At 35.0% G+C, this 25,691-nt stretch overlaps 1 protein-coding gene and 3 long non-coding RNA genes across 6 annotated transcripts in view; all 4 read left to right on the plus strand.

Annotated features, from left to right (window-relative positions):
- LOC123317766 (ubiquitin carboxyl-terminal hydrolase 10-like) overlaps positions 1–25,691 on the plus strand; it is a 70,606-nt gene that overhangs the window by 16,264 nt on the left and 28,651 nt on the right. The window lies entirely within an intron of this gene.
- Positions 7,733–11,822, plus strand: LOC123318001. Of its 3 annotated transcripts, none has more exons than XR_006538232.1 (3): positions 7,733–7,974; positions 8,039–8,312; positions 11,391–11,822. It is a non-coding gene; the product is annotated as an uncharacterized LOC123318001 (long non-coding RNA). The 3 variants fall into 3 exon arrangements; XR_006538230.1 differs by lacking the exon at positions 11,391–11,822 and adding an exon at positions 8,375–8,808 and having other exon boundaries at positions 7,735–7,974; XR_006538231.1 differs by lacking the exon at positions 11,391–11,822 and adding an exon at positions 8,375–8,808 and having other exon boundaries at positions 7,735–7,925.
- On the plus strand, positions 11,994–12,324 carry LOC123318004. Its single transcript, XR_006538235.1, has 2 exons — positions 11,994–12,234; positions 12,294–12,324. It is a non-coding gene; the product is annotated as an uncharacterized LOC123318004 (long non-coding RNA).
- Positions 21,484–22,581, plus strand: LOC123318002. Its single transcript, XR_006538233.1, has 2 exons — positions 21,484–21,749; positions 21,812–22,581. It is a non-coding gene; the product is annotated as an uncharacterized LOC123318002 (long non-coding RNA).

Raw genomic sequence — 25,691 nt, forward strand, 5'->3', positions numbered from 1 at the left:
TTGGGTTTGCTCCTGGATACTGATTTTCGCTTCTCCGAACATCTAAAAACACTGATTTCGAGGGCATATTCCAACCTGAGACTTATTTACCCCAACCGGCATATACTTGATGTGAAGACCAAGAAAACTCTTTGCGAATCTCTTGTCTTATCCCAATTTACATATTGTGATTTCATCTATGGGCCGTGTTTGACTAAGATTAATCAGGAAAGGATTCAGAAAGTGCAGAAAGCATGTTATAGGTTGGTACATGGTATAAGAAAGTATGATCCTGTCACTTATAAAATCAGGGAGGATGAGGTCCTCTTTATGGAGTCGAGGAGAAATTATCATTGGGGTTCTTTCATGCATAAACTTATTTTTGATGCTGACGCTCCACCATTTCTTAAGAAGAAATTCGTTCGTCATAGTAACATTCACTCGAGACTTACAAAATTTCAAGATAGATTCGTGCTACCAAGACATAGAACAGCCTTATTTCAAAGAAGTTTCATTTTTCGATCCATCAAATTTTATAATTCCTTTCCAAGTGATTTCAAGTTGTTGAACATAAATAAGTTCAAGTTTAAAATTAAAGGGTATATACTGTGTGGGCAATAATGTTTGTGATTTCAATATTTATAAGATATATCTGTGCTACATGTTGTGAGATTCGGGTACTCACCAGGTGTATTTCATTTGATTTACTCATGTGCTGACTTGGTGTTATTTTATAGATCCATTGTTTTATATAAGCTCATTGCTGGTCAGTGGGAGGTTGAGTTTGAATAGCATTATGCTAGACTTCGCCTTTGCTGACTTGGTCATGAGAGTATGTATTTTTTTATAGGTTTCTAATAAAGACGTCATTTATTTATTTATTTTATATATGTTAAAAGAATAATCATGATTACTTCTTATATATTTTCGAGCTATTCACTTAGTTCATACAAGATATTTAAATTTACATTAAGTTGAAATTATATTTACAATAATATGTAAATTATTCCAATGTCCTACTTCTTTTTTCTAGGCTTCTCAGTTTAATCCTTTTTTTCTCCAATGAAACTTTCGCTTTCATCTACTCAGGTTATCAGCCATAATTAATTAATCTGATTGATAATTTCTTTTCTTGCAATCCTCTCTTGCCTAGCACAAAATACGTCTTCAAATATCGAATTGAGCTTTGTTTTTTATGGTCTGCTGGTCCTTTCTAAATAAATGGAGGCTTGTGAAAGTGAATTGTTTATAAGTTGAAAATTCAATAAACTCTTTTATGATTTCCATTCATTTACCAGTGAGTTTTTTATATAAATTTCAGAATCGGGCGATCTGTTTATTAGCCGTAATTAATTAATCCATTATTGAAAGTTCTCTTTTCGGTTCTTTTCCTGCATTTTTTCCAGGGCCAGCTCAATGCCCATCTTACAATACCACACCAAATGTCGAATTGAACTGTTTATCAATAATGGTCTGCAGGTTCTATCCAAATGAATGAAGAAGTCTGAAATTTAATTTTATATTAGTTGAAAACTCAATTTACGCTTTCATGATTTCGATAGAATCAAATTGAATTAAAATGTTGCACTTACCAGTGAGACCTGCATTTTCTACTAAACTATTAGCGGCTTGCCAGAGACCCATATAGCCCAGCAAGTACGTCAAATGCTGGTTTTGGATTGACGCAGCGTTGCGAACATGCAAGGGCACCCAGATTCCTTGCTTTCTGGTGGGTGGGTCACTACCGCTCTTACCAGATGAATAATGGTTTTCTATTGATCCCACTGAACCTGATGGTGATACTGTTGATGAAGCAGTCGGTTCGGCCCCAATCTGAGAAGAAATGAATCGTGTTAATAATATTTTGAATGGTTATACGGCTTTCTGCGGAATAATACCGATTTTAAGTTTTAGTTCACTGAGCTCATGAATGAACCGAGGAGCTTATTTCCCTTTTTTTTCGACCGGTGTTAACGAACTTACCTTATTATAAAAATCTGATATTTTTTTCTCATACTCCCTATTTTCTTTTCTCTTTATTTCCAAGAGATTGAAGTACACTCTTGATTGACAGCGATAACTGGAAGAAACAAATTAATCAGAATTGTGTCGTTTTAAAACGTCAAGATACTAGTATTGAAAAGAATTTTGTATTGGTACTTACTTCAAAACGGCCAGGGTGGTGAACATTCGAGAATACATGTGTTTCTTATATCTTCCGGAAATGTATTTGTTTAGGGAGAGTGTGTCCCTGAACATCGTGAAAGCTGCCTCCTCTTTGTTTCCCTTTTTTTCCATAGCATCCCCAGTTAAAAGGAAGTGAAGAACGGCATACATGTACAACTGACAATGCTTGAAAGGATCAGACACTGAATCAGCTAAATGTTTTAGTTTTTTAGCTTCGACGAAATATTTTTCATAATCACTGCCGTCGTCAATCATGAGATTCTCTTCTTTTGATTTCATCTCAACTTTTTTCATTTTACGACCTTTATTTTTAGTCTCCTGATCTTTTTCTTCTTTCTTGTCGTCTACTGCGATGCAATTGGTGGATGCTTTCGCAGCGATGGGCGGCAGCGTCCTTTTCACAATTGGATGATCTTCGTCTTCGTCCTCACTGATATCCGACAAGGCCAGTCGCATTCGCAGATCGCTGCGGAATAAATTCAGGCTTAGTTAAATCGAATCTGAGGTTAGGGATGCGATTAGAAAGGGTTGAAGGAGAGATACTCACGCTGATGTGCCAGAGACGTTGTGCGCCGTTTGCTCGAGAGGCACTACATTTCGATCTGAAAAAAAAAGAGGGTTACTAATGATGTATTTTTCCTCGTCACCATTGGGTCATAAGTTTTATCGAAGTAACCTGGAACTTAATAACCTATCGGGATGAATTTGTGAGATTAAATTTAATTCCAGAAATTGTTGAAAAGTCGAACTACCAAATCAGCCGTGAAAGATATTCATAACGAGTTAATGAGTAATAATCGTTATCCATGTTTTTATACATCACAGAACATAAATAACTACCTATTCAGTACCAATAAAGACGCAATTTTGGTTCAATATTAATGTTTGGAATGAAAAAAATAATAATATAATGTAATGAAATTCTCACAAAGATAGAAAAATGTTTATTAACAAAAGCTGCAGATTGAGTAAAGTCGGTCTGTAAGTCTCCACTGGAGAAGTTCATTGGGGGCTGAAAAATGTGTACTGCCAATAGTTTTCCATTGATTTTCACAGAATATTTCCTTATAAAGTGGATGATGGGCCGAATTATCCCCCTAAGTGGTTTTGCCAATTCATAATGTTATTATAGCGGATTCTTCGAAATATAAATGAATGTAAGAAATTAACAGAACCTTTCGATTAAGTCGAGTCTTGAATTATTATGCGAGGAATATCAGGGTGAAATTAACTCCGAAGTGGTTGTTTGTTTTATACAGGCCTATTTTGATTATACTATTATTTCATTTGCATTTATAGTAATTTCCTGGTGTACATTTCTAATCGCATTTTTGTTGGTCTAAATGAGGGATATAATCTTTTGAATAAATTATAATTTTGAGGTATATTCTTGAAAAAGCGATAGTAAGCTGTAAGTATAGAAGGCAAATTTTTCTCATTCATTTATATTATAAACAAATTACAATGACTAATTCATGAAATCAAAAAGCCACTGAAGGGTGAATTTTACCCTGTTTTTTCCCATGTAAGAGAACTTGGTTGAATTGAAAGCTATTGTTTTTACAGATTTCTCGAACAAATTCTTGTTTTGATAAATTCAGGAAAACAACTCTAAAAGACTTAGTTTTACGAAAACTTTTGCTAATGAAGGTTTGCCTAACCAATCCTAATCCTAATCCCTAATCCATCCCTGTTTTGAAGAAGACATGGCCCACAGAAAAAAAATATATAATGAAAGCCCCAGAATGTTAGGCAAATCTTAAATTATTGCGTCATTATTGATTCTAAATAGTTACTACTGTTTTGTGATGAAAATAATCAGAATGGATTATCCTTCACAACTTTGGTATGAATATTCTTGACGGACGCCTATAACGGTTCCGTTGTTCGGCAATTTCTGGAACTTTCACGACCAACTCTACTGGCAATCTTTCTGTCGGTAAAATTGAAAGAAATAGATGTAATTATATCAAACCTACATAATATATTGAGAAATGGTGAAACTGAACTGAAATAACAAATTTTCAAAACACCATAGGAAGCTAAAATCGTCTTACATAAATTATTGACAACAAATTGTTGGAAATGTTTCTTCCCAAACAATGAATTTTTTGACATATTTCCAACAAATTGGCCATAATCTATTTTCAAATATAATGATAAGAAACATTGTTTATAAATGGATTTTTTTTTCACTATTCGATCTACATGTTTCGCCTCACTAAGGCATCTTCAGGATCTCTATAATTTTGGGAATTAGTTTAACAATATACTCCTACATCTCTATTATGTCGTCGAAAGATACAGATCAAATTATTCAAAATACAGTCTCTGATTATGCGGAATTGAATTAATTTTTTTTTATGGATGACAAGAACAAGTGCTCTTAGCATAAAAACAGCGGAACATATAAGAAAAAACAACGACGAGTGCATTTGGGAAACACTGCATTTAGTAAAGGAGAAAACGTCTCTTTCTTACACTATTATTAGGATGAGTGCAATATGTTTTACTTGATGGAAATATACGAAATATTAAAAAATCAAAGAATGAATCAGGACAATTGTTTGAACACCCAACTTGAATTCCATCCGAACTACCACCGCATTTTTGAATGTTTAATATAGTTTATATAGTTTTGAGCTGCTAATGTGTTACGTGAATCGATAAGCACCCGCTATATGTCATACCTATAAATTGTCATGTCATGTAACGTGAATTTATGCTTATTGTTTGTAACCGACAAAGAGATGAATTTTGATGCTGTAATCAATTCTTTCATTGATATTGAGAATAAACTTCAATATTGTTCATTTTGACATCCATGAAAAAGAAATTCAATTCCATATAATCACTCCGATCATCGAAATGTCACATTTGCGAAAACCTTTCGATGCCCCTCCCACACCCCCGCGTTTACTTTAAACTCGTCGCGAACTTCGAGAATGGCTCATTTGGTCAAGGAATTAATTCAACGTAGATTGAATTCGAATTTTATCGCTCGATCTGTGTTTTCGATGTTTCTACGGAAATAGAAATCATAAAAATATTTTTCTGAAGGAAATATAAGTTTGGTAACATGAATATAAAAAATATTTGGTTAACTTACTACGAGTAGAAGAATCTTTGGCCAGAGGCATCTCTGACAGCTGAAATTGAACATGGGAGTTAGGCTTTGTAGCAATGGGCGAAATTGGTGCTTTCAGCATTACCATTTCCGCAAGAGCCCTGTCCAATTCGACGTTCCCGGGAACTGAATTCTGGCGAGGCAGATTCATTGGGTCCTGTAAAATAGAAATCAGGTGTAATCGGGATAACTCCTTCTGCTGCTGACATTCACTATATCTGAAGGGTCTGGACCGGATCGGACTCGAGGTAAATTCAGTACCTACTTGGAACGTTGGCTAGCAAAATTTAAAATGAAAGAGAAAGAATCTGAGTCGAATAATGAATTCAATTACAGGTATTAAGAGAATTATGCATGCGACTACACGTCATAGTTAATAATATAGGGGAAAGTGGGGGAATTGGGAACACTTAATTTCAAATGCTGAAAAATTATACAAAAAATCACTAAAAATATTAAACTTCCATTGAAAAATGAACTTTGCTCATTTATGTACTAATCGGAAACAAAAAATTATAAAAAATCAACGTTTCCTAAAAAATATCAACGAAATCAAAAAATACTATCGTTTCTATTTACCCGACACCCTATGGGGTAATTGTGAACCGTCCCGAAGCAAATAAAAATAATTAGAAATGGCACATATCACACAAGTATCCACGTCTTGTTTCTCTTGCAGTACATTTTTCCATGTGCCCAGAGTTTACAGGTATCTCACATGATACAATCATCCATTGGTAGGGCTTCATACCTTACATAGCAAATTATGCAGAAAAATTCTTCTTTGCTGTGTAACCTGGGTTGAATTTCTCAGTCCTTTGCTTTTGGCGTGCCTTTTTGTACCCTCTTTATGTTGGTTTTAGGTTCTTTATGTATATTTTTTTCCTTGTTAACATTTCTCTGTAGGTATTTGCTTTCTTTGCTTTTCTTCGTGTTGATTTTTTATTAGTGAACTCGATAATATCTTGAATTCATTTTGTTTCAATTTTCCGAACAGAGTATGTATTTCCAGCTTAGCCTAATGTGAGCTTTTCGTTTCTTAAATCTTCCAACACACAGCAGGGATATTCAATTTCATATTTCGTTTCGGTCTTTTTTGTATAATTTCTTGGCATCTAGGTACAAAACATTTCAACGTTAAAATATTTTTTAACCATCAACCAGAGCAGCACAGAAGTAATTGGGAACGCAAGGGATATAAGGTACGTTCCCAATTGCCCACCTGACATCGTTCCTAATTACCCCAAGTTATCAAAAGAATAAAAAATGGCTGGCATTCACTTACCCATTTTTTTTCAACTTCAAATCACGAAGGTTTTGGAAAAACATAGTACCAGTATGGAATCAACAAAATATGGCACCTCTAAACTTCAAAATGAGATAGTTACAAGTATTATAACAAACGAAAAAATTAAAGTAGAAATGCGAAATCCATTCTTTGACTCACCGTGACAAGAAATATGCAACTTATCGACGCAACTTTTGAGTAAGCCCTGAGAATGGCCAGATGCATCCGTTGAAAATGTTGAAGACAGTGTCGCACATAAGGAAGTATTTTTTAACTAGCTGTTCCCAATTACCCGCCGTTCCCAATTACCCCACTCTCCCCTAACGTTGATAAAAAATGATCACTGAATCGTATCAAATTTTTTGCCATGTTGAAGTGTCGGTGGAGGGTATGGGAAATTTGAAATGGTGAGCGCCGAAGGCGCGTGACCGGGTAGACCAGTAAATGGAACACAAGAGTAAGAATCGAGCTCTCCGAAAATGCCTAGATCGTATTTTTACCCCGTCTAAAAGTGTCCGAAAATTGCGTGAGAAAATCGCAAAATTCACGATTTTCGCGAAAAGGTGCCAAAGTTATTTGATTAGCTTGAGAGATCCGCGGTAGCTCGAGAGCCGGGATGGGTGTCGAACTAAGCTCGAAGGACCCGAAATTAAAATAGGCCTGTTTTTTTTCCCGGAGTCCGAACGAAATTTCCCAAAAAAGCGTAAGAAATTTGAAAATTTTTGACGTCTACGAAAATTTGATAAATTAATTTCCAAGAGCATAGAGGTAATTTCACTTCTGACGTTTCGAAAGGGGTTTTTGCAGTTTTCGGAAACTCGAGTTGATTATTATATGAATAATGCCAAAATAGGGAAGATAAATGCTAGAGAATCATTCTCCATTGCCTGTAGCATCTCCAGGTACCCATATTTCGGCTCAATATGTACAGGTAAGTTTGCAATTTTCGATATTACGAAACCACCTCAGTTAAGCACCGTTCATAACCTTCGTTTTGGCCCTGAATATTTTCAGTCATTCCGTGATTTTTAGCGTTAAAAATTGCCAAAATAAATTTATATTAGGAAAGTCGAGGTCACTATTCAACCAAAAATAACTTAAAATTTTAAAATTTCCATAATTTTTCAATTCCTATAACGTGTTTTCCTGTCAAGTGTTGAGGGATCCTTAGGCCAGTTTCATTTGACTGTTGACAGACCGTGAAAAAATTGATGCAAATTTTTAAGGTTTAATTATTATTGAAATTAAAGGATATATTCAATATATTTACTACATTTCTCCCCGTACGATAAAACTTCGAAGCTCTCATCACAGTTGAACTTTTTTCCATAATCGGAAAGTTAGGTTATTATTGAATTCTGAGATATAAAACACAGTTCTTGGACGTGAATCTGTATGAGAGATCGAATATTATAACTGATAGTATATTTTGTCACTAATAATACTTATTTTTTCAGGCACATATCAATTTATCAGATACAGAAATGAAAAAATCCTAGGATGGCAATTATCATCCCTCGGAGAGACTGTATTTGGAATGAAAATCCTTCTTCAGGGGTAAAGTCCTGAAGCAGTTCGTTCAGGAGAGTTTCTATTTGAAATATATGATCCATTTGTCAAGTTTACATAATGTACTTCAGATCAAATTACATGCAAACTCACAGAATGAGAAACATCTTTGATCTTGGTGTATGAACATAAGAATTTCTAGATAACAAACGGTTCTTGGGGGTGAGTCTGCACAGAAAATCGACCAGGAGATTCTATATTTCATAATTGAAATTTATTTTCAGGCACATATAAATTTATCAGATCAAGAAATGTATAATATCATTTCTCGGACAGTGTTATTTGGTAAAAAAGAGGTAGTTCAGAGTAAGTTTATAAAGCATATCATTCAGGATAGTTTCTATGTGAAGTAAATGATCTATTTCGCTTTTTTTCAACTGAATACAACAGATTTCTGACAACTTCCATGCAATCGGGTAGTGTACGGAGATGATTTTCTTAGTCTAGATCTATGGAAAAATGTTTTGAGATAAGTTATTCATTTGGAATGATATAATGATTATTGAAACACAATCTATGAGTGAGTTTTTGCGTTAAAATTCTATATTTATAGACATTTGTCAAGTTTTCTCATTTAAGGTAAGATTGTTACTCTTATCGTAGAGAGAGGGACTCTGTAGGTTTTTGTTCAAAATAAACTGAATGAAATGTTATAATACTTGAAATCTTCATAATAAGGCTTCTTTTCAATTCCATATGACAGATTTTGGCCAATTTTTAAGCTTTTTGATTAGTGTACAAGGATTATTATATTTACTCATTCCAGATAATAGGAGAAATGTTTTCAAATAACTCATTCAAGTGGAATAATAAAATGCTTATTGGGATGATAAAAAGCATATTGAAACACAATCTATGAGTAAGTTTTAACATAAAAATTCTATATATGTATAGACTTTCGCCAAGTTTTTGTCATTTGAGGTTAGTTTTTTTTTTCTTATCGTAGATGAAAGGATTTTGTAGATTTTGTTCAAAATAAACTGAATTAAATATTATGATGCTTGAAATTTTTATAATTAGGCTTCTTTCCCATTCCATATAACATATTTCGGCCAATTTTTAAGCTTTTTGATTATTGTACGAGGATTATTGTATTTAATCATTCCAGATGGAAGGAAAAATGTTTTCGAATAACTTATTTGAGTGGAATGATATAATGATTATTGGAATACAATAGCAGGGTGTTTTTTTTTTGCGTTAAAATTCTACTTTTATAGACTTTTGACCAGTTATTCTCATTTCAACTTAGTTTTTTGTTTCATCGTAAAGAAAGAACTTTGTAAGTTTCTATTCAAGATGAACTGAATGCATGGAATCTCCGTTATAAGGCTTCTGTCCAACTGAATATAACTGATTTTTGCCAATTTTTAAGCTGTGTATGAGATTATTTGTATTTTTTCGTGAAATTTGCGACAATGCCTGTATATATCGAACGCTGTGAGTTATGTGTGATACTCAGTATTGTATAGTATTCGCGTATCATTAAAAGCGAGGGCCGTAGGCCCGAGCTACGGTCGGAAGGTGAATGGCGAGGGCCGAAGGCCCGAGCTACTGACGAAAGGCGAATCGCGTGGGCCGTAGGCTCGAGCTACGGCGGAAGGCGAATCACGAGGGCCGTAGGCCCGAGCTACGGACAAAAGGCGAATCTGTCCATGAAGGCGAATCTACCTACAAGGTGGATCTCCTGGCTATACTGATCTGCCAAAAAAAGTAGATCTATCAATAAAGGTAGATCTATGGGCTTACTAGTTAATAATATAACGTTGATAAAAATGATCACTGAATCGTATCAAATTTTTTGCCATGTTGAAGTGTCGGTGGAGGGTATGGGAAATTTGAAATGGCGAGCGCCGAAGGGGATACGCGGGGACATGCTGGGTATAAAAATCTAGAGGAAGAATCGAGCTTTCAGAAAATGCCTAGATCGTATTTTTACCCCGTCTAGAAGTGTCCGAATTTTGCGTGAGAAAATCGCGAAATTCACGATTTTCGCGAAAAGGAACCAAACTGATTTGATTAGCTTGAGAGATCCGCGGTAGCTCGAGAGCCGGGATGGGTGTCGAACTAAGCTCGAAGGACCCGAAATTAAAATAGGCCTGTTCTTTTTCCCGGAGCCCGAACGATATTACCTGAAAATGCGTAAGAAATTTGAAAATTTTTGACGTCTACGAAAATTTGATAAATTAATTTCCAAGAGCATAGAGGTAATTTCGATCACGTCTGACGTTTCGAAAGGGGTTTTTGCAGTTTTCGGAAACTCGAGTCGATTATTATATGAATAATGCCAAAATAGGGAAGATAAATGCTAGAGAATCATTCTCCATATCCTGTAGCATCTCCAGGTACCCATACTTCGGCTCAATATGTACAGGTAAGTTTGCAATTTTCGATATTACGAAACCACCTCGGTTAAGCACCGTTCAGAACCTTCGTTTTGGCCCTGAATATTTTCACTCATTTCGTGATTTTTAGCGTTGAAATTGCCAAAATAAATTTATATTAGGAAAGTCGAGGTCACTATTCAGCCAAAACTAACTTAAAATTTTAAAATTTTCATGATTTTTCAATTCCTATAACGTGTTTTCCTGTCATTCGAGTAAAAGTGTTGAGGGATCCTTAGGCAAGTTTCATTTTACTATTGACAGACCGTGAAAAAATTGATGCAAATTTTTAAGGTTTAATTATTATTGAAATTAAAGGATATATTTAATATATTTACTACATTTCTCCCCGTACGATAGTACTCCGAAGCTCACATCACAGTTGAATTTTTTCCCATAATCGGAAAGTTAGGTTAATATTGAATTTCCAGATATGAAAAACAGTTCTCGGGCGTGAATCTGTATCAAAATAGGATGTTTTAACAGATTGTTTATTTTGTCACTAATAATACTTATTTTTCAGGCACATATAAATTCATCATATCAAGAAATGTATGAAATTCATAAATGACAAATATCATCTATCGGAAAGTCTCATTTTAAATAAAAAAAGCTTCCTCAGGGGTGAGCTTCTAAGAAATTGGTTCAGAAGAGTTTCTATTTGAAGTATATGATCCATAAGTCAAGGTTACAGAATGTACTTCAGATTAAATTACATGCAAACTCACAGAATGAGAAACATCCTTGATCTTGGTGTATGAACATAAGAATTTTTAGATAACAAACGGTTCTTGGGGGTGAGTCTGCACAGAAAATCGACCAGGAGATTCTATATTTTATAATTGAAATTTATTTTCAGGCATATATAAATTTATCAGATCAAGAAATGTATAATATCATCTCTCGGACAGTGTTATTTGGTAAAAAAAAATGTTCTTCAGAGTAAGTTTCTTAAGCAGTTCGTTCAGAAGAGTTTCTATGTAAAGCAAATGATCTATTTCGATTCTTTTTAACTGAACACAACAGATTTCTGACAACTTTCAAGCAATTGGGTAGTGTACGGCGATGATTTTCTTAGGCTAGATCTATGGAAAAATATGTTTTGAGATAAGTTATTCAGTTGGAATGATATAATGATTATTGAAACACAATCTATGAGTGAGTTTTTGCTTTAAAATTATATATTTATAGACATTTGTCAAGTTCTACCATTTAGGGTAAGATTTTTGCTATTATCGTTTAGAGAGGGACCCTGTAGGTTTTTGTTCAAAATAAACAGAATTAAACGTTATAATGCTTGAAATTTTTATAATTAGGCTTCTTTCCCATTCCATATAACAGGTTTTGGCCAATTTTTAAGCTTTTTGATTATTGTACGAGGATTATTGTATTTAATCATTCCAGATGGAAGGAAAAATGTTTTCGACTAACTTATTCGAGTGGAATGATCTTTTTTCGTTATTATATATTTTTTTAATTGTTTCCATTCTTCAAAATTGTTGAATCATAACCTTTTCCACCTTTTCACATATTCCTAATAATCTTTTAGGCACAATTATTCAAAATTTTTCGAAAAAAAAATTTCTTCGTCTTTTTTTTTTGAGTTTCTGGAATTCACTCTGAATTATCATGTCGGGAAATATTAACGGAGGTGCATTTAACTTTACGGAAGACCATACCATATTTTCTAGGGCCATATAAACGTAAGTATTTCCAAATTAATTTTTCTATCAAATAACTCAATTCAATTTGAAATTTTCAGATCATCATCAAGGAATAAAGGAGAAAGCTGACGAAAACCAACCTACCTTATCCCATCTGTTGCATAGCTGTTATTCTTATGTATATATTGTGTATATATTGTTAGTAATGCATATAGAATTGTTTTTAATTTTTGTAATGTATATAGAAATGTTTTTAATGTTTATAAACACGGGGAGACAAGGTTTTTTCTGCTGAGGTTTTTCCCTGAGCTTTTATATCATACGCAAAACAGTATGGTACCCCGTTGCACTAACCCAGCAAAATTGATTGAGTATTTTTTCAATATTCGATATAATAATATTCACTTTCGAAAACCAATTAAATTTGAATATATCTTTCATCTTTCCATTGTTTTCTTAATATTCAATTTTAGATTTTCGAAGACAGGTTGTGGTATGTTACTCAAAGATTTGATAAACTGACTACTCAAATTATGTATATGTTCTAATTGATTTTAATGCATTGGAATATATGCGCATAACACAGTTTCCTATTAAACACACTAACTTTGTTAGAAGTTTCAGATGAAATAATAATGGTCCTAATAGACCATGCATCGATAGTTTGTTGAAATCAGGTTGTTGAGGAGTTTTGAAAAACATAATAATATACAGGGTGTTTTATTTGAAATGAAACGGATAGACTGAATGAAACTGCACGAATCACCCTGTTAATTAAATTTATGTTTAACATTCAGGCGTTGGAGTAATCAAGTGGGTTTTAGCCCGAAAAGGCGTCTCAGCCCAAAAAGTCGAATCAGCCCGAAAAGGCGAATCTACCTACAAGGTGGATCTCCTGGCTATACTGATCTGCCAAAAAAGGTTGATCTATCAATAAAGGTAGATCTATCAATAAAGGTAGATCTATCAATAAAGGTAGATCTATGGGCTTACTAGTCAATATAATAACGTTGATAAAAATGATCACTGAATCGTATCAAATTTTTTGCCATGTTGAAGTGTCGGGGGAGGGTATGGGAAATTTGAAATGGCGAGCGCCGAAGGCGCGTGGCCGGGTAGAGCGGTACATGGATAGCTAGAGGAAGAATCGAGCTTTCCGAAAATGCCTAGATCGTATTTTTACCCCGTCTAAAAGTGTCCGAAAATTGCGTTAGAAAATCGCGAAATTCACGATTTTCTCGAAAAGGTACCAAATTGATTAGATTAACTTGAGGGATCCGCGGTAGCTCGAGAGCCGGTATGGGTGTCGAACTAAGCTCGAAGGACCCGAAATTAAAATAGGCCTGTTCTTTTTCCCGGAGCCCGAACGAAATTTCCTAAAAAAGCGTAAGAAATTTGAAAATTTTTGACGTCTATTAAAAATCGAGTGACATTCCACAAAATTAAATAATTTTCTATTGATTATCAGAGAAAATTAAGTGTAAGTGCACTTTGACAATCGATGTCAGAGTGTGATTTAAAGGTTAACGTCAGTTTTGACGGAATTGTCAGCGATCACAGAACGAGGTGCCTTAAATCGATCGGACTTTTGAGAAGACGTTTTTGGCCTAGATATTTATAAAAGGGGAATCGAACTATGGACGAAAGGCGAACTGCGAGGGCCGTAGGCCCGAGCTACGAACAAAAGGCGTATTACGAGGGCCGTAGGCCCGAGCTACGGACGAAAGGCGAATCTGCCAGTAAAGGTGAATCTACCTACAAGGTGGATCTCCTGGCCGTGCTAGTTAATACTATAACGTTGATAAAAAATGATCACTGAATCGTATCAAATTTTTTGCCATGTTGAAGTGTCGGTGGAGGGTATGGGAAATTTGAAATGGTGAGCGCCGAAGGCGCGTGGCCGGGTAGAGCGGTAAATGGAACGCAAGAGTAAGAATCGAGCTTTCCGAAAATGCCTAGATCGTATTTTTACCCCGTCTAGAAGTGTCCGAAAATTGCGTGAGAAAATCGCGAAATTCACGATTATCGCGAAAAGGTACCAAACTGATTTGATTAGCTTGAGAGATCCGCGGTAGCTCGAGAGCCGGGATGGGTGTCGAACTAAGCTCGAAGGACCCGAAATTAAAATAGGCCTGTTCATTTTCTCGGAGCCCGAACGAAATCTCCTAAAACAGAGTAAAGAAATTTGAAAATTTTTGACGTCTACGAAAATTTGATAAATTAATTTCCAAGAGCATAGAGGTAATTTCGATCACGTCTGACGTTTCGAGAGGGGTTTTTGCAGTTTTCGGAAACTCGAGTCGATTATTATATGAATAATGCCAAAATAGGGAAGATAAATGCTAAAGCATCATTTTCCATATCCTGTAGCATCTCCAGGTACCCATATTTCGGCTCAATATGTACAGGTAAGTTTGCAATTTTCGATATTACGAAACCACCTCGGTTAAGCACCGTTCATAACCTTCGTTTTGGCCCTGAATATTTTCTGTAATTTCGTGATTTTTAGCGTTGAAATTGCCAAAATAAATTTATATTAGGAATGTTGAGGTCACCATTCAGCTAAAAATAAATTAAAATTTTAAAATTTCCACAATTTTTCAATTCTTATAACGTGTTTTCCTGTCATTCGAGTAAAAGTGTTGAGGGATCCTTAGGCAAGTTTCATTTTAGTGTTGTCAGACCGTGAAAAAATTGATTCAAATTTTTAAGGTTTAATTATTATTGAAATTAAAGGATATATTTAATATATTTACTACATTTCTCCCCGTACGATAGCACTTCGAAGCTCACATCATAGTTGAATTTTTTCCCATAATCGGAAAGTTAGGTTATTATTGAATTCTTAGATATAAAACACAGTTCTTGGACGTGAATCTGTATGAGAGATCGGATATTATAATTGATAGTATATTTTGTCACTAATAATACTTATTTTTTAGGCACATACAAATTCATCATATCAAGAAATGTATGAAATTCATAAATGTCAAATATCATCTACCGGAAAGTCTCATTTTAAATAAGAAAGCTTCTTCAGGGGTAAGCTTCTAGGCAATTGGTTCAGAATAGTTTCTATTAAAAGTATATGATCCATTTGTCAAATTTACATAATGTATTTCAGATTAAATTACATGCAAACTCACAGAATGAGAAACATCCTTAATCTTGATGTATGAACATAAGAATTTTTAGATAACAAACGGTTCTTGGGGGTGAAGAAAATCGACCAGGAGATTCTATATTTTATAATTGAAATTTATTTTCAGGCATATATAAATTTATCAGATCAAGAAATGTATATTATCCTCTCTCGGACAGTGTTATTTGGTGAAAAAAAATGTTCTTCAGAGTAAGTTTCTTAAGCAGTTCGTTCAGGAGAGTTTCTATGTGAAGCAAATGATCTATTTCGATTCTTTTCAACTGAACACAACAGATTTCTGACAACTCTCAAGCAATTGGGTAGTGTACGGAGATGATTTTCTTAGGCTAGATCTATGGAAAAATATGTTTTGAGATAAGTTATTCAGTTGGAATGATATAATGATTATTGAAACACAATCTATGAGTGAGTTTTAGCGTTAAAATTCTATATTTATAGACATTTGTCAAGTTCTACCATTTAGGGTAAGATTTTTGCTATTATCGTTGAGAGAGGGACCCTGTAGGTTTTTGTTCAAAATAAACAGAATTAAACGTTATAATGCTTGAAATTTTTATAATTAGGCTTCTTTCCCATTCCATATAACAGATTTTGGCCAATGTTTAAGCTTTTTGATTATTGTACGAGGATTATTGTATTTAATCATTCCAGATGGAAGGAAAAATGTTTTCGACTAACTTATTCGAGTGGAATGATATAATGATCATTGGAATACAATGGCAGGGTGTGTTTTTTGCGTTAAAATTCTACTTTTATAGACTTTTGGCCAGTTATTCTCATTTCAAGTTAGTTTTTTGTTTCATCGTAGAGAAAGAACTTTGTAAGTTTCTATTCAAGATGAACTAAATGCATGGAATCTCCATTATAAGGCTTCTGTACAACTGAATATAACTGATTTTTGCCCATTTTTGAGCAGTGTATGAGATTATTTGTTTTCTTTCGTGAAATTTGCGACAATGCCTGTATATATCGAACGCTGTGAGTTATGTGTGATACTCCGTATTCGCGTATCATCAAGTGCGAGGGCCGTAGGCCCGAGCTACGGGCGGAAGGCGAATCGCGAGGGCCGAAGGCCCGAGCTACGGAGAAAAGGCGAATCTGTCCATGAAGGCGCATCTACCTACAAGGTGGATCTCCTGGCTATACTGATCTGCCAAAAAAGGTAGATCTATCAATAAAAGTAGATCTATGGGCTTACTAGTTAATACTATAACGTTGATAAAAAATGATCACTGAATCGTATCAAATTTTTTGCCATGTTGAAGTGTTGGGGGAGGGTATGGGAAATTTGAAATGGTGAGCGCCGAAGGCGCGTGGCTGGGTAGAGCGGTACATGGAACGCTAGAAGAAGAATCGAGCTCTCCGAAAATGCCTAGATCGTATTTTTACCCCGTCTAGAAGTGTCCGAAAATTGCGTGAGAAAATCGGGAAATTCACGATTTTCGCGAAAAGGTGCCAAAGTTATTTGATTAGCTTGAGAGATCCGCGGTAGCTCGAGAGCCGGGATGGGTGTCGAACTAAGCTCGAAGGACCCGAAATTAAAATAGGCCTGTTTTTTTTCCCGGAGTCCGAACGAAATTTCCCAAAAAAGCGTAAGAAATTTGAAAATTTTTGACGTCTACGAAAATTTGATAAATTAATTTCCAAGAGCATAGAGGTAATTTCACTTCTGACGTTTCGAAAGGGGTTTTTGCAGTTTTCGGAAACTCGAGTCGATTATATATGAATAATGCCAAAATAGGGAAGATAAATGCTAAAGAATCATTCTCCATTGCCTGTAGCATCTCCAGGTACCCATATTTCGGCTCAATATGTACAGGTAAGTTTGCAATTTTCGATATTACGAAACCACCTCAGTTAAGCACCGTTCATAACCTTCGTTTTGGCCCTGAATATTTTCAGTCATTCCGTGATTTTTAGCGTTGAAATTGCCAAAATAAATTTATATTAGGAAAGTCGAGGTCACTATTCAACCAAAAATAACTTAAAATTTTAAAATTTCCATAATTTTTCAATTCCTATAACGTGTTTTCCTGTCAAGTGTTGAGGGGTCCTTAGGCCAGTTTCATTTGACTGTTGACAGACCGTGAAAAAATTGATGCAAATTTTTAAGGTTTAATTATTATTGAAATTAAAGGATATATTCAATATATTCACTACATTTCTCCCCGTACGATAAAACTTCGAAGCTCTCATCACAGTTGAACTTTTTTCCATAATCGGAAAGTTAGGTTATTATTGAATTCTGAGATATAAAACACAGTTCTTGGACGTGAATCTGTATGAGAGATCGGATATTATAACTGATAGTATATTTTGTCACTAATAATACTTATTTTTTTCAGGCACATATCAATTTATCAGATACAGAAATGAAAAAATCCTAGGATGGCAATTATCATCCCTCGGAGAGACTGTATTTGGAATGAAAATCCTTCTTCAGGGGTAAAGTCCTGAAGCAGTTCGTTCAGGAGAGTTTCTATTTGAAATATATGATCCATTTGTCAAGTTTACAAAATGTACTTCAGATCAAATTACATGCAAACTCACAGAATGAGAAACATCTTTGATCTTGGTGTATGAACATAAGAATTTCTAGATAACAAACGGTTCTTGGGGGTGAGTCTGCACAGAAAATCGACCAGGAGATTCTATATTTCATAATTGAAATTTATTTTCAGGCAAATATAAATTTATCAGATCAAGAAATGTATAATATCATTTCTCGGACAGTGTTATTTGGTAAAAAAGAGGTAGTTCAGAGTAAGTTTATAAAGCATATCATTCAGGATAGTTTCTATGTGAAGTAAATGATCTATTTCGCTTTTTTTCAACTGAATACAACAGATTTCTGACAACTTCCATGCAATCGGGTAGTGTACGGAGATGATTTTCTTAGTCTAGATCTATAGAAAAATGTTTTGAGATAAGTTATTCATTTGGAATGATATAATGATTATTGAAACACAATCTATGAGTGAGTTTTTGCGTTAAAATTCTATATTTATAGACATTTGTCAAGTTTTCTCATTTAAGGTAAGATTGTTACTCTTATCGTAGAGAGAGGGACTCTGTAGGTTTTTGTTCAAAATAAACTGAATGAAATGTTATAATACTTGAAATCTTCATAATAAGGCTTCTTTTCAATTCCATATGACAGATTTTGGCCAATTTTTAAGCTTTTTGATTAGTGTACAAGGATTATTATATTTACTCATTCCAGATAATAGGAGAAATGTTTTCAAATAACTCATTCAAGTGGAATAATAAAATGCTTATTGGGATGATAAAAAGCATATTGAAACACAATCTATGAGTAAGTTTTAACATAAAAATTCTATATATGTATAGACTTTCGCCAAGTTTTTGTCATTTGAGGTTAGTTTTTTTTTCTTATCGTAGATGAAAGGATTTTGTAGATTTTGTTCAAAATAAACTGAATTAAATATTATGATGCTTGAAATTTTTATAATTAGGCTTCTTTCCCATTCCATATAACATATTTCGGCCAATTTTTAAGCTTTTTGATTATTGTACGAGGATTATTGTATTTAATCATTCCAGATGGAAGGAAAAATGTTTTCGAATAACTTATTTGAGTGGAATGATATAATGATTATTGGAATACAATAGCAGGGTGTTTTTTTTTTTTTGCGTTAAAATTCTACTTTTATAGACTTTTGACCAGTTATTCTCATTTCAACTTAGTTTTTTGTTTCATCGTAAAGAAAGAACTTTGTAAGTTTCTATTCAAGATGAACTGAATGCATGGAATCTCCGTTATAAGGCTTCTGTCCAACTGAATATAACTGATTTCTGCCAATTTTTAAGCTGTGTATGAGATTATTTGTATTTTTTCGTGAAATTTGCGACAATGCCTGTATATATCGAACGCTGTGAGTTATGTGTGATACTCAGTATTGTATAGTATTCGCGTATCATTAAAAGCGAGGGCCGTAGGCCCGAGCTACGGTCGGAAGGTGAATGGCGAGGGCCGAAGGCCCGAGCTACTGACGAAAGGCGAATCGCGTGGGCCGTAGGCTCGAGCTACGGCGGAAGGCGAATCACGAGGGCCGTAGGCCCGAGCTACGGACAAAAGGCGAATCTGTCCATGAAGGCGAATCTACCTACAAGGTGGATCTCCTGGCTATACTGATCTGCCAAAAAAAGTAGATCTATCAATAAAGGTAGATCTATGGGCTTACTAGTTAATACTATAACGTTGATAAAAAATGATCACTGAATCGTATCAAATTTTTTGCCACGTTGAAGTGTCGGTGGAGGGTATGGGAAATTTGAAATGGCGAGCGCCGAAGGCGCGTGGCCGGGTAGAGCGGTAAATGGAACGCAAGAGTAAGAATCGAGCTTTCCGAAAATGCCTAGATCGTATTTTTACCCCGTCTAGAAGTGTCCGAAAATTGCGTGAGAAAATCGCGAAATTCACGATTTTCGCGAAAAGGTACCAATTTGATTCGATTAGCTTGAGAGATCCGCGGTAGCTCGAGAGCCGGGATGGGTGTCGAACTAAGCTCGAAGAACCCGAAATTAAAATAGGCCTGTTTTTTTTCCCGGAGCCCGAACGATATTACCTAAAAAAGCGTAAGAATTTTGAAAATTTTTGACGTCTATTAAAAATCGAGTGACATTCCACAAAATTAAATTATTTTCTATTGATTATCAGAGAAAATTAAGTGAAAGTGCACTTTGACAATCGATGTCAGAGTGTGATTTAAAGGTTAACGTCAGTTTTGACGGCTTGGCAGCGATCACAGAACGAGGTGCCTTAAATCGATCGGGCTTTTAAAAAACGTTTTTGGCCTAGATATTTATAAAAGGGGAATCGAGCGAGGGCCGAAGGCCCGAGCTACGAACAAAAGGCGTATCGCGAGGGCCGTAGGCCCGAGCTACGGACGAAAGGCGAATCTGCCAGTAAAGGTGAATCTACCTACAAGGTGGATCTCCTGGCTATACTAGTTAATACTATAACGTTGATAAAAAATGATCACTGAATCGTATCAAATTTTTTGCCATGTTGAAGTGTCGGTGGAGGGTATGGGAAATTTGAGATGGTGAGCGCCGAAGGCGCGTGGCTGGGTAGAGCGGTACATGAAACGCTAGAAGAAGAATCGAGCTCTCCGAAAATGCCTAGATCGTATTTTTACCCCGTCTAAAAGTGTCCGAAAATTGCGTGAGAAAATCGCGAAATTCACGATTTTCGCGAAAAGGTGCCAAAGTTATTTGATTAGCTTGAGAGATCCGCGGTAGCTCGAGAGCCGGAATGGGTGTCGAACTAAGCTCGAAGGACCCGAAATTAAAATAGGCCTGTTTTTTTTCCCGGAGTCCGAACGAAATTTCCCAAAAAAGCGTAAGAAATTTGAAAATTTTTGACGTCTACGAAAATTTGATAAATTAATTTCCAAGAGCATAGAGGTAATTTCACTTCTGACGTTTCGAAAGGGGTTTTTGCAGTTTTCGGAAACTCGAGTCGATTATTATATGAATAATGCCAAAATAGGGAAGATAAATGCTAAAGAATCATTCTCCATTGCCTGTAGCATCTCCAGTTACCCATATTTCGGCTCAATATGTACAGGTAAGTTTGCAATTTTCGATATTACGAAACCACCTCAGTTAAGCACCGTTCATAACCTTCGTTTTGGCCCTGAATATTTTCAGTCATTCCGTGATTTTTAGCGTTGAAATTGCCAAAATAAATTTATATTAGGAAAGTCGAGGTCACTATTCAACCAAAAATAACTTAAAATTTTAAAATTTCCATAATTTTTCAATTCCTATAACGTGTTTTCCTGTCAAGTGTTGAGGGATCCTTAGGCCAGTTTCATTTGACTGTTGACAGACCGTGAAAAAATTGATGCAAATTTTTAAGGTTTAATTATTATTGAAATTAAAGGATATATTCAATATATTTACTACATTTCTCCCCGTACGATAAAACTTCGAAGCTCTCATCACAGTTGATTTTTTTTCCATAATCGGAAAGTTAGGTTATTATTGAATTCTGAGATATAAAACACAGTTCTTGGACGTGAATCTGTATGAGAGATCGGATATTATAACTGATAGTATATTTTGTCACTAATAATACTTATTTTTTTCAGGCACATCAATTTATCAGATACAGAAATGAAAAAATCCTAGGATGGCAATTATCATCCCTCGGAGAGACTGTATTTGGAATGAAAATCCTTCTTCAGGGGTAAAGTCCTGAAGCAGTTCGTTCAGGAGAGTTTCTATTTGAAATATATGATCCATTTGTCAAGTTTACATAATGTACTTCAGATCAAATTACATGCAAACTCACAGAATGAGAAACATCTTTGATCTTGGTGTATAAACATAAGAATTTCTAGATAACAAACGGTTCTTGGGGGTGAGTCTGCACAGAAAATCGACCAGGAGATTCTATATTTCATAATTGAAATTTATTTTCAGGCACATATAAATTTATCAGATCAAGAAATGTATAATATCATTTCTCGGACAGTGTTATTTGGTAAAAAAGAGGTAGTTCAGAGTAAGTTTATAAAGCATATCATTCAGGATAGTTTCTGTGTGAAGTAAATGATCTATTTCGCTTTTTTTCAACTGAATACAACAGATTTCTGACAACTTCCATGCAATCGGGTAGTGTACGGAGATGATTTTCTTAGTCTAGATCTATGGAAAAATGTTTTGAGATAAGTTATTCATTTGAAATGATATAATGATTATTGAAACACAATCTATGAGTGAGTTTTTGCGTTAAAATTCTATATTTATAGACATTTGTCAAGTTTTCTCATTTAAGGTAAGATTGTTACTCTTATCGTAGAGAGAGGGACTCTGTAGGTTTTTGTTCAAAATAAACTGAATGAAATGTTATAATACTTGAAATCTTCATAATAAGGCTTCTTTTCAATTCCATATGACAGATTTTGGCCAATTTTTAAGCTTTTTGATTAGTGTACAAGGATTATTATATTTACTCATTCCAGATAATAAGAGAAGTGTTTTTAAATAACTCATTCAAGTGGAATAATAAAATGCTTATTGGGATGATAAAAAGCATATTGAAACACAATCTATGAGTAAGTTTTAACATAAAAATTCTATATATGTATAGACTTTCGCCAAGTTTTTGTCATTTGAGGTTAGTTTTTTTTTCTTATCGTAGATGAAAGGATTTTGTAGATTTTGTTCAAAATAAACTGAATTAAATATTATGATGCTTGAAATTTTTATAATTAGGCTTCTTTCCCATTCCATATAACATATTTCGGCCAATTTTTAAGATTTTTGATTATTGTACGAGGATTATTGTATTTAATCATTCCAGATGGAAGGAAAAATGTTTTCGAATAACTTATTTGAATGGAATGATATAATGATTATTGGAATACAATAGCAGGGTGTTTTTTTTTGCGTTAAAATTCTACTTTTATAGACTTTTGACCAGTTATTCTCATTTCAACTTAGTTTTTTGTTTCATCGTAAAGAAAGAACTTTGTAAGTTTCTATTCAAGATGAACTGAATGCATGGAATCTCCGTTATAAGGCTTCTGTCCAACTGAATATAACTGATTTTTGCCAATTTTTAAGCTGTGTATGAGATTATTTGTATTTTTTCGTGAAATTTGCGACAATGCCTGTATATATCGAACGCTGTGAGTTATGTGTGATACTCAGTATTGTATAGTATTCGCGTATCATTAAAAGCGAGGGCCGTAGGCCCGAGCTACGGTCGGAAGGTGAATGGCGAGGGCCGAAGGCCCGAGCTACTGACGAAAGGCGAATCGCGTGGGCCGTAGGCTCGAGCTACGGCGGAAGGCGAATCACGAGGGCCGTAGGCCCGAGCTACGGACAAAAGGCGTATCTGTCCATGAAGGCGAATCTACCTACAAGGTGGATCTCCTGGCTATACTGATCTGCCAAAAAAAGTAGATCTATCAATAAAGGTAGATCTATGGGCTTACTAGTTAATAATATAACGTTGATAAAAATGATCACTGAATCGTATCAAATTTTTTGCCATGTTGAAGTGTCGGGGGAGGGTATAGGAAATTTGAAATGGCGAGCGCCGAAGGCGCGACGCGTGGACATGCTGGGTATGAATATCTAGAGGAAGAATCAAGCTTTCCGAAAATGCCTAGATCGTATTTTTACCCCGTCTAAAAGTGTCCGAAAATTGCGTGAGAAAATCGCGAAATTCACGATTTTCGCGAAAAGGTACCAAACTGATTTGATTAGCTTGAGAGATCCGCGGTAGCTCGAGAGCCAGGACGGGTGTAGAACTAAGCTCGAAGGACCCGAAATTAAAATAGGCCTGTTTTTTTTCCCGGAGCCCGAACGAAATTACCTAAAAAAGCGTAAGAAATTTGAAAATTTTTGACGTCTATTAAAAACCGAGTGACATTTCACAAAATTAAATTATTTTCTATTGATTATCATAGAAAATTGAGTGTAAGTGCACTTTGACAATCGATGTCAGAGTGTGATTTAAAGGTTAACGTCAGTTTTGACGGAATTATCTTGGCAGCGATCACAGAACGAGGTGCCTTAAATCGATCGGGCTTTTAAAAAAACGTTTTTGGCCTAGATATTTATAAAAGGGGAATCGAGCTACGCACAAAAGGCGTATCGCGAGGGCCGTAGGCCCGAGCTACGGACGAAAGGCGAATCTGCCAGTTAAGGTGAATCTACCTACAAGGTGGATCTCCTGGCCATGCTAGTTAATACTATAACGTTGATAAAAAATGATCACCGAATCGTATCAAATTTTTTGCCAAGTTGAAGTGTCGGTGGAGGGTATGGGAAATTTGAAATGGTGAGCGCCGAAGGCGCGTGGCCGGGTAGAGCGGTAAATGAAACGCAAGAGTAAGAATCGAGCTTTCCGAAAATGCCTAGATCGTATTTTTAGCCCGTCTAAAAGTGTCCGAAAATTGCGTGAGAAAATCGCGAAATTCACGATTTTCGCGAAAAGGTGCCAAAGTTATTCGATTAGCTTGAGAGATCCGCATTAGCTCGAGAGCCGGGATGGGTGTCGAACTAAGCTCGAAGGACCCGAAATTAAAATAGGCCTGTTTTTTTTCCCGGAGTCCGAACGAAATTTCCCAAAAAAGCGTAAGAAATTTGGAATTTTTGACGTCTACGAAAATTTGATAAATTAATTTCCAAGAGCATAGAGGTAATTTCACTTCTGACGTTTCGAAAGGGGTTTTTGCAGTTTTCGGAAACTCGAGTCGATTATTATATGAATAATGCCAAAATAGGGAAGATAAATGCTAGAGAATCATTCTCCATATCCCGTAGCATCTCCAGGTACCCATATTTCGGCTCAATATGTACAGGTAAGTTTGCAATTTTCGATATTACGAAACCACCTCGGTTGAGCACCGTTCATAACCTTCGTTTTGGCCCTGAATATTTTCAGTAATTTCGTGATTTTCAGCGTTGAAATTGAAAAAAATAAATTTATATTAGGAATGTTGAGGTCACTATTCAGCTAAAAATAAATTAGAATTTTAAAATTTCCATAATTTTTCAATTCCTATAACGTGTTTTCCTGTCATTCGACTAAAAAGAGTTGTTACTCTTTGTCCTTAAGCAAGTTTCATTTTACTGTTGACGGACCGTGAAAAAATTGATGCAAATTTTTAAGGTTTAATTATTATTCAAATTGAAGGATATATTTAATATATTTACTACATTTCTCTCCGTACGATAGTACTTCGAAGCTCACATCACAGTTGAATTTTTTCCCATAATCGGAAAGTTAGGTTATTATTGAATTTCCAGATATGAAAGACAGTTCTTCGACGTGAATTTGTATCAAAATCGGATGTGATAACTGATAGTTTATTTTGTCACTAATAATACTTATTTTTCAGGCACATATTAATTCATCATATCAAGAAATGTATGAAATTCATAAATGTCAAATATCATCTATCGGAAAGTCTCATTTTAAATAAAAAAAGCTTCTTCAGGGGTGAGCTTCTAAGCAATTGGTTCAGAAGAGTATCTATTCGAAGTATATTATCCATAAGTCAAGGTTACAGAATGTACTTCAGATTAAATTACATGCAAACTCACAGAATGAGAAACATCCTTGATCTTGGTGTATGAACATAAGAATTTCTAGATAACAAACGGTTCTTGGGGGTGAGTCTGCACAGAAAATCGACCAGGAGATTCTATATTTTATAATTGAAATTTATTTTCAGGCATATATAAATTTATCAGATCAAGAAATGTATAATATCATCTCTCGGACAGTGTTATTTGGTAAAAAAAAATGTTCTTCAGAGTAAGTTTCTTAAGCAGTTCGTTCAGG

The sequence above is a fragment of the Coccinella septempunctata genome, chromosome 7 (assembly GCF_907165205.1).
Source record: "Coccinella septempunctata chromosome 7, icCocSept1.1, whole genome shotgun sequence".
Classification (NCBI taxonomy): Eukaryota; Metazoa; Arthropoda; class Insecta; order Coleoptera; family Coccinellidae; genus Coccinella; species Coccinella septempunctata.